The sequence below is a fragment of the Rattus norvegicus genome, chromosome 2 (genome assembly GCF_021556685.1).
Source record: "Rattus norvegicus strain SHRSP/BbbUtx chromosome 2, alternate assembly SHRSP_T2T, whole genome shotgun sequence".
Taxonomy (NCBI): domain Eukaryota; kingdom Metazoa; phylum Chordata; class Mammalia; order Rodentia; family Muridae; genus Rattus; species Rattus norvegicus.
Genome location: NC_141535.1, coordinates 105,056,998 through 105,066,712, shown reverse-complemented (window position 1 = coordinate 105,066,712; position 9,715 = coordinate 105,056,998). Strand labels below are relative to the sequence as shown.

The following is a 9,715-nucleotide window of genomic DNA, read 5'->3' as shown; positions in this document are numbered from 1 at the left end:
TTAAAAAAGGAAAGTTGTTTTCCAGTTGTGGCAAAATATTCACAGTAAAATGTACCATCTTATCTATATTATGCAAATTCAGATATTGACCGCAATAACCCTTTCTCTAATCTTTATCTTGAACTGACATTTTATACATATCAAACAAAAAGACCCCACTTCCTGACATTCATCACTCTGTTTTCTGACTGAATCTGACAAGTGTAGGTATCTAAATGTAAGTGAATTACACACCCTCTGTCCTTTAATGATGGGCCTATGTCACTTGGAACAGTCTTCAAAGTTGGTTCAAATTGTAGCAAGGATTTCAATAACCTTCCTTCGTAAGGCTAAACAATATTCTCTCAATTTTTTTCACCCAGATTTCTGAGGATGGGTGATATCTAAGGTGATTTCAAAAGCAATATGAAACATAATGGATTTGTGAATAGACTTTGAGCAAACTTCACACTAATCTTTCCCTCTCTCATTCCAATTTGAGTAGACATGCTGTTAAAATGAGGTGAGTACCCAACTGAATTTTGAAATTGTTGTTAAAATAGTCAGCTTCAAATGCAAGGCCATTACATACATTTAATCCGGTTATTGGTGGATTTGTTGTTGTTGTTCAAAATATAAAGAATAAGAGAAAATAGGAAAAAATTTAATCTTTAACTAATTAAACAAATTTTCTCTTTTCTTTCCCTCCCTTCCTCTATTCTCTCTCCATCTAGTTTTCATTTCTTTCTTCTCTGTGTGTATGTTGAATTAATACTTCAGAATTATCAAACACCCGTGAAAGCCACCTGACCCTCAAGTCAAGAATATAAAGAACATGGAGTAGATGAGAGATAAACTAATATAGTGAGACAAGCTTGATGTGTGATGGAAATACAGTATTTGTTACTTTGTACTGGGAATATGTAAAATAGTCTAGAAGATTCCCATGAGTTGACATGGACTCCTCACTTTTCACTGGAGATCTAAGTATTGCTTAGAATTGAGTTATTTTTATAATGGTATGTCAGGAGTTAAAAGTGAATTCAGTATCATTCATGCACATTCCTCTTTTATAGACTATGGAGGTAGACAAAGAATGACTTGAGGCTTTGACAAAGAAATGTGAATGAATATTTGCAGTAATACAGGATACTGTCGGAGCTCAGAAAACATACCACCCATATTAAGGCTGTTCCCCATCTTTGGCATTTTTCCCCAACCATATGTAGATTTTAAATTATTGTGATAACTTCTTCCATGTTATTGAAAATATGCAGCATGTATTTATCTAAGATAAATATGATTTTACTTGGTATGTTTTTGGAAAAATAGTATACAATATGTACCAGAAAAATAAGGCAAATGTATAATAATAAAATTATTTGTGAGCCATATCTGCTTCTGCCAGACTTCTTAAAAGATATATGTTTAACAGATGTAAATGTTTACGTCAGATCATATGGAATAAAATTATTCATCTGTCTTTTGAGGGAATATAGAACTTTTCTTCTGTCTTAGCCAAGTTATTTTAAAGTGCCATAGTGTCTTCATGTGACTCTGGTTTACACTTTCTGCTAGCTACTTGACAGTGACCTTGGCATCAAAGTAAGTGAACTCAAACATTGTTTTAACTGACAGGGAGTATGGCAGGATAAAAAATAAATGCATAGATGGATGTATGAAGAGATAGATATCAATGAGCCAAAGTAATGCTGCTGATGCATTAGGTCAGACCTTAGTTTATAAAACATGGAGGCAAATTAGACATTAAGGACATTTATCATATGCTGAACCATAGTGCAAGTTTATAAGAACATCCAAAATTTTGTCTCTTCATAATATTGTGAAAAGAAAGCTGTGCACAGCTCTTAGAAGGGAAACCAGATGTTGAAATTAAGAATCTCAGTGGATCTCAGACTTTGAGTAATGGCAGTTAGCAATCAATTACTTGGGAGAATCTAAGTCCAGGTGCCACCACACTGCACTGTTGTGTGAGACAAACAGAATCCCAATCCTTCTCCTGCTCCTCCTCCTACGCCTTTACAGTTCCTCAAAGCCACTCCCAAAAAGTTTTGGAACTTCAGAACAAATATTCAAGCTCTAGTAGTTACTAATAATAACAACAAAACTCTAAGTCAGACAGAAAAGGCACCAACATTTTGCTCCTTCTCTGTAGACAGATATTGCCAAGGAGGAACAGCATTAGCCCAGCGCTGTCAGAAGATGCAGATTCCTCATCACCATGCAGGATCTGGAACTGTACTGGCAACTTTCTTTAATAAAGGCCCACTGTTGACTCTGCCACTTGGTGGATTAGGGAGCTGTTACCTCAGAGAGATTCTATCAGAAAGGCAATTATTTTGCTGAAAAAGCACTCAAACCTTAGACCAGCCCGCTCTTTATTTGTGCATCAAAATCCAAAGTTCTAAAAAAAATGCAGATTTTACACAGCCAGAAATGTATGTGAATGAAGAAAACTTTTATAAAATGAAAAATGCAAGTATAAAGAAATTTTAAAAGAATATTTGCTGAGAATGAGAAAATAATCACAAGTTATACATTTTCAGCATGTTTAAGCCTTCTACAAACATCATAATTTTCCCAGGCAGCACTGTATTAAACAATTTCCTAATAGTCTAGCTCCTGAGTTTTTAAATAAAGATATTTCTATCATGTGGACACTCCATCATCCTTTCAAACTCTCTCTTGTAGGTAAATGCATAGCTCATTTTATTTTGAGACAGGGTTTTACCAGCCTAGAACTCATAAGGATCTGACTCCCAAGTGCTGAAATGTACCACCATGCCTTGTAATTTTTGCATTTTTCAATGAGAGTGCATGATCTTCCTATTGTCATATTTTCGGAGATTTATCTTCAAAGGATGCTTAGTAGTTATATCACAGAGTTTAAGATGAAAACACACATTTAGTTGTATCAGATCTCTCTAAACCTCATCTTCCAAGGGTTGGAATTATTTCCTTTCCAGCACTGATTGACCTTTGTCCTCACAGCTCTTTTCTTTAGTTTTTACATTTGCTGGGTAAGAGACAGGCTCTAGGTATTGTTTTGATTTGTATTTCGCTATTTTACACTTATTTATTGTTACCTTTTTTACATGCAGCTACTCATACATATGTGATTGTATAAATGCTACATATGGAGGTCTGTTGCACCTTGCTACTAAGTTTGTAGTTTACCTTGTCCCTCAGGGAGAGATCCACACAGTGTTGTTCTTGATTCCCCTAGTAACTGATAAAGAGCTTTACACAATGTCGGGATCCCGTGATGTCCTACAGATGAAGGAGAAGGATGTCCTCAAATTCCTTCCACAGGAATCCCCTTAGGTGGCATCAACCTTGTCTTCCAGGTGAAGCAATATATCTACAAGAGGCAACGTGACTGCTATCTATATCATAAATCTGAAGAAGATCTGAGAGACGCTGTTGCTTGTAGCTCAGGCTGTTGCTGCCACCAAAAACCCTGCTTATGTCTGTGTCGTCTCCTCCGGGAACACTGGCCAGTGAGCTGTGCTAAAGTTTGTTGCTGCCACTTCAATTGCTGGCTGCTTTACCTCTGGGACCTTCACTAACTCTATCTAAGCAGTCTTCAGAGAGCCACGGCTTCTAGTGGTGAATGATCGCACGCCTGACCACCAGCTCCTCACAGAAGCCTCTTTTGTCAACCGACCCACCATTGCTCTGCATAACATAGACTCTCCTCTGTATTATGTGGACATCGCCATTCCATTCAACAAGGGAGCTAACTCAGTGAGTCTGATGTGATGGATGCTGGTCCGGGAAGTACTCCGCATGCGTAGTACTATCTCCTGTGAGCGCCCGCAATAAATTATGCCTCATCTTTACTTCTACAGAGACCCAGAGGAGCTTGAGAAGGAGGAACCGGCTGCTACTAACAAGACTCTGACGAAGGGAGAAATTTCAAAGCAAATGGACTTCATTAGCTCTTGAGTTCAGTGCTGCTCAATCAAAGGTGGCTGACTGGTCTGATGGTGTGAGCATATCCTGTGTCCATCCAACATTTCCCTACTGAAGACTGGAGCACACAGCCAGTCACTGAGACTGCTAAACAGCTCCTACAGTGCAGGCCATTAACTGGGTTGGAGCCACCACTGAGTGGTCCTGAGTTCCTCTGCAGATACCTGAGCCAAGGGGTAAAATGGAAGAAAATGATATTGGGCTCCTCAGATCAGGCAGAGCAGAAGAAACTCTGCTAATAAAAGGGAGCTCTCTATTTTGCACTGAGCTTAGGAAAGCTGTCTGGACAGGCTAGACTACAACCTTACTAGCGAGGGGAACAGAGGTCAGAATTGACAACTTGGGAATCGGTCTTGTCTTGTAATATGTAAGTCTGGGAATCAAACTCAGGTCATCCAACTTGGCAGCAAACGCCTTAACTGACTGAGCCGCCTCATCCGCCCTGGGGCTTACGTGTTTCATTTCTTGAATTTTTGAGTAAGGTTTAACATCCAAGTCTATGTTTATAGGTTTTATTTCTTATCTTTCTTGTGAATTGACAATTTTAGAAATAGAAAACTGGAATATTCCAGTTTTTGCCAGGTGTGACAAACACACTGTAATTTCTCCATATCAGTTTCTTTATATACAAACTGTATTTTTATAATTAATGTAAGTGGTGCAATTATATGAACAAACTATGAATAATGACATTCCATTCCAGGTGACACATTTAAAAGGCACATGCTTTAATTTCTGTAATTAAATCTTATAACTGGAAAAAAAATACTGAGCCGAACCCATAAAAAGTAGTAGAAATAGTTAATAAATAATTGTTTTATTTCTTTATCCTAGGTAGTAACCAGTTTGTTACCCTATATTTTAGAATGCATTTGTGTATAAGTGTAGGTGCCAATGTGTATGTATATACACGTGCCTGCAACTGCCTGTGGAAGTCAGGACAGGGCACTGGGTTCCCTGGAGCCTGAAGTCTTGTGTCCTAGCAACTGAACACAGGTTATCTGAAGACGAACAAACAACAACAGCAACCAACTATCACATGCTCTTAACCACTGAGCCATCTTTCTAGTCCCAAAATTAACACCACATTTCTTGCATGATTTCATGTGTTTAACACCATAAAATCTAGAAAATCTAGAATTTTCCACTATTTTATGTAACATTATAGTAATAATTATATAGTAATAAAATTATGTATTGTTATAGTAGTTACATGTTGTAGATAGTAGATTCAAAAATTTGTTCCACAAACATTGCTTGAGAGTTTTACATCAGTGGATATTTATATTTATTTTAAACCACAGCTTTGGATATTCTTTTACTATTTCCTGTCTAGCCATTGTGCCTGCAGTTGAGTGTAAATGGTTTTGTGTTTGGTGGTGTGTGTATGACTGAAGTATCTTTAGTCACTGATATTATAATGGCCAGAAGACATACAGGTTATGAGACATGTCATAGAAAAGAAAAACAATCTTATTTTTTTTTACTTCGGATACAATTGCAGGTTTCATCGTTTTCTACTATTTGGAAAATTGTGGATGCAAATAGAAATCTCTAATTGCTCAGGCAATGGAAAAAAATTCAAATCAGATAAAAAAGAGGATGACATGAGAAATCAGAATACCACAATGAAACCGTGTCCTTGTTGCTGATCTAGAACTATCATGAAATTTTGGGTGTTTATAATTTTAAAGTTCAAAATAAATATTTTATAATATTGTGCTTTAAGATGTTACATAATTTATATTCAAAAGATATATCTGTAATTGTATTTTTATGTGTTTGTTTTAGAAAAGTTCACCAGATTTATTTTAGGGTTTTAGCACTTTTCTCTGCAGGTTGTATGCATTTTTTCCACTATAAGATATTTTCTGTTTCAGTCGGGATTATATGATGCAAGAAATAAAAAGTGCTAATTTAATGTCATTTACACAAAGTGAGTATACAGATTTTAAAATGTTAAACCAAAAACCAAGATGCTGAAATTTTAAAATAATTTTATATTTTTAAAATAGTTTTTCTAAAAAACTAAATGTGTTATTAATATGTATTAGTATTTTAAATCAAAATGCTTTACAACTCAACCTTAAAATTTAATAAATTCTAGATTTTATTTTTATAAAATATTTTTATAGAGTTGAAAGTATCTGCAAGTCCATTTTCTAATCAGGATCCTGATTCACATAGGCTGCAGGCATACACTTTGGCTAATAAATTACATAAAATCAAAAGACATTTTTCTACCACCGTGTGCATGAGTTAGAGCAATTATCTGTCTGTAGTTCCAGAAATATGATTTGGAACAATGAAAGAGGCTGGACGTGGAACTTGTTCATTATGCAGGTTTGTGTGATCAGCATGAACCAAGGGCAAGGAAGAATTTGTCCAGCTTCCCTTGGTTCCTTCCTGTCTCCAAAGTAGTATGGTCCCTGTTTACAACATGGGAAATGTTACTTTCTGCCTTCATTCCAGAACAGGCCTGAAGCCTTCTCCAGGAGCCTGAGTAGAGTTGGTTGTAGAGTGGCCCTTTGCTGTCTTGGGGCAGTTTGGGACTTTCTTATTGTATATTGCAGGATTTCAAGACAAGCAAGCTCAGAGTAGTGCTCCTCAACTATGCATAATCTTAGAGAATAAAGGAATGACTTTGTCTCCTTAACATTGTCTTTGTGTGCAATGTTTTTGTAGCCTTTAGCTGGCACTCAGCTTTAGAGAGAATAGCTTATGCATTGTATTGTTGCATCACATGTCAATTAAAAGAAAAACCCTATGACCTATAGAAAAAGGTAGAATAAAGGGTGGGACACCTGGGAAGCAAAAAGAATTCTGGGATAGAGCCAAGCAGGAGAGAATGTGAGAAGATGTGGTAAGACAGACACGTGGTACTTGAGCACAGGTAACCAGCCTCATTGCAGAATGTAGGTTAAAGTAAATGGGTTACATAATAAGTTAGGATTTAGTCAGAGAAGAGCCTAACTATAAGGCCAAGGTAGTTATAAATATATTTTCAGTCTGAGCCTTATTTCTGGGAGCATAGGTCTGGGAGGAGGAAGCAGCGCTAACTTCTATACTTAGCTTTGTCCTCTAGACCATATTTCTACAACAAATACATATACATTTACCTTAAAGACTCAGGAGGAATCCTATTGAATAATCAATATTTACCGTTTCAGATAATTAACACAACAACTTGGGAACAAACAGTTGTTCACCAATCTGATTTATTTCTAGGTCTCTGGTTAATGTGTTTATTAATTAGGCCATTTATTTTCCTTTGAAATAGAAATGGAAACATATTGATATTTTTCTCTTTTAAAAGATTCCACATTCCCCTAAATAAAAAACTGAACTGTTTTTCTTTTAAAGTATAAGAAAAATTGAAATAATTTCACTACATTCATGTCAACTGCCTGGAAGGACAGATGGAAGACAGTTCATTATTCTGCTGAGTGCTTTATGGGCTGTGCCCATTGGTATGGGTTTTAAAATGTAGGGCTGGTCCTGCTTTTCCAAGCCTTTCTTTTCCTCTTAGAACTTTCATACTACACAGAGGACTGATGGATCCAACCCGGAAATCAGATCTTGGGGAGACTTGTCTTTTTACAGTTTGAGACCCTGCAGGTTCCTCAGGCTCTTAGCCACAGGGCTATGCCATTCAAAAGTTTCTTCTGGTTGTTTCTACTATAGAGTTGTTTGAACCAGAGGTCATGTGTGTTTCTTTCTTCCTCTTTCTTGCTTTTATTTGTGGATTAGCACTTTCTTGCACTGCTGGGTTGGATTCCTCTCTTTCTCTTGTATGTGTCTGTTCTTCCAAATGGACTCTGTGTACACTAGGCACATGTTCTCATGATGGCATCCTTTTGCTTCTAGATGTAGGATTCTGTGCATTTTTAATTAGCCCCCTGTGTTAGTAATAATGTGAGAACTTACGTTTGATTCCTGGAACTCTTATGCAAAGCTGAATATGTTGGAGTGTCCTTGTGATACTATTGCCAAAGAGACTTGAGTATCACTCTGATTTGAAAGAGTGCAATGTGACAGGTGGACGGCGCCTGAAACACAATGTCTAAGGTTAGTCTTCTGGCCTCTCTCTCTCTCTCTCTCTCTCTCTCTCTCTCTCTCTCTCTCTCTCTCTCTCTCCTCTTTCTGTGTGTAAGTATGGTGTGTCTGTCTCTGTCTGTGTCTCTGTCTCTCGCTCCTTATTCTTATCTCTGACAACTATGAAAGATTTATCTTTGGACACTGTTCCAGACTGTTCAAAGCCACGTCTTAGCTCTCCTGCTTTTCCAGCTAAGCTGAGACATTACAACACTGAAGGTCTATGTGGGGAAAATTTGTGCTCCCTATCCAAAAGAAGGACATTGAACCCTATGTGCAGACATGACACCATATTTTCCCTTAGAGTTAGTTCAGTTGGGTAGGTCAGATACTTGGCCAAGGAACCACCCTACAGAAAGTCAGGTTCACCTTAAACCATGATAAAGAGAAAGATGATTATTTCTTTAATAACATAATATACTTTTTCATCATAAATTTCCAGCCTTCTATAAGCTACTAAGAGGTTGTGGTGGGTCTTTCCACTTTTGGGAGTCCTGACAAAAAGATGCAGCATTTTAACTCCCCCCCCTTTTTCTTTCAGATGCTAGCCACAGCCAAAGTATGATTTCTGTGGCATTTTAAGCTGTGGTATATATGTTGGGATTTAGCTGTGATTCTGCCTCTTCCATTTTCTTCTTCATGGTATCCAGATACCTCTGCACACCAGGCTGGAAAGATAAAGAGAAGTCCTGAATGGGTGGGGTCTGCAGGATCTTTGTCAGGCTGGGAATAAATTCAGGGGAGGGGCATACACATACACTTTATTCAAGATTACTAATGCTATATATCTATGAATGTTAGAGAGTGGGAAGACATTTTGAGGAAGAATGAAACCATTGGCTGCACTTTAAAGGACTCTGCGTGCTTCGTTTGTATGATCACTCATTGCAATAATCCCAGATACTTGCTGGGAAAAAGAGGAAGTTGAATTTGTCAGTTTGCCAAGGACTACGTGACATTCCTCTGGTAGAAGACTGGGTTGGGTCCCAAATACATCAAAGAAGAGGAAGCCCTGCAAGAAAATAGAGTCTTTCAGTCCTCTTTCTAACATCTCCACTGGGGACCAATTCTCTGCTCAATGCTTGGCTGCAAGAATTCACCTCTGTATTTGTCAGGTTCTGGCAAAGCCTCTCAGGAAACAGCTATATGAGGATCCTGTCAGCAGGAACTTTGTGGGATCCCCAATATTATCTGAGTTGGTGGCTGTATATGGGACAGATCACCAGGTGGGGCAGTCTTTGAATGGCCTTTCCTTCAGTCTCTACTCCATGCTGTGTCTCCATATTTCCTCCTCTGAGTATTTTAGTCCCCTCTTCTAAGAAGGTCTAAAACATCCACACTTTGGTTTTCCTTTTGCTTGAGCTTCATGTGGTCTGTAAATTGTATCGTGGCTATTCCGAGTGTTTGGGCTAATATCTACTTATCAGAGAATGCATATCATGTGTGTTCTTTTCAGGCTGGGTTATCTCACTCAGGATGATATTTCTAGCTTGATACATTTGCTTGCTAATTTCATGACGTCATTCTTAATAGCTGAGTAGTACTCCTTTGTTTAAATGTACCACATTTTCTGTATCCATTCCTTTGTTGAAGGATATCTGAGTTCTTTCCAGCTTCTGGCTATTGTAAATAAAGCTGCTATGAA

General features: G+C 37.6%; 1 pseudogene; it reads left to right on the top strand.

Annotated features, from left to right (window-relative positions):
* The first annotated feature begins 3,249 nt into the window (after nt 1-3,249).
* Nucleotides 3,250-4,123, top strand: LOC147996191 (small ribosomal subunit protein uS2 pseudogene; annotated as a pseudogene).
* The last annotated feature ends 5,592 nt before the right edge of the window (nt 4,124-9,715 follow it).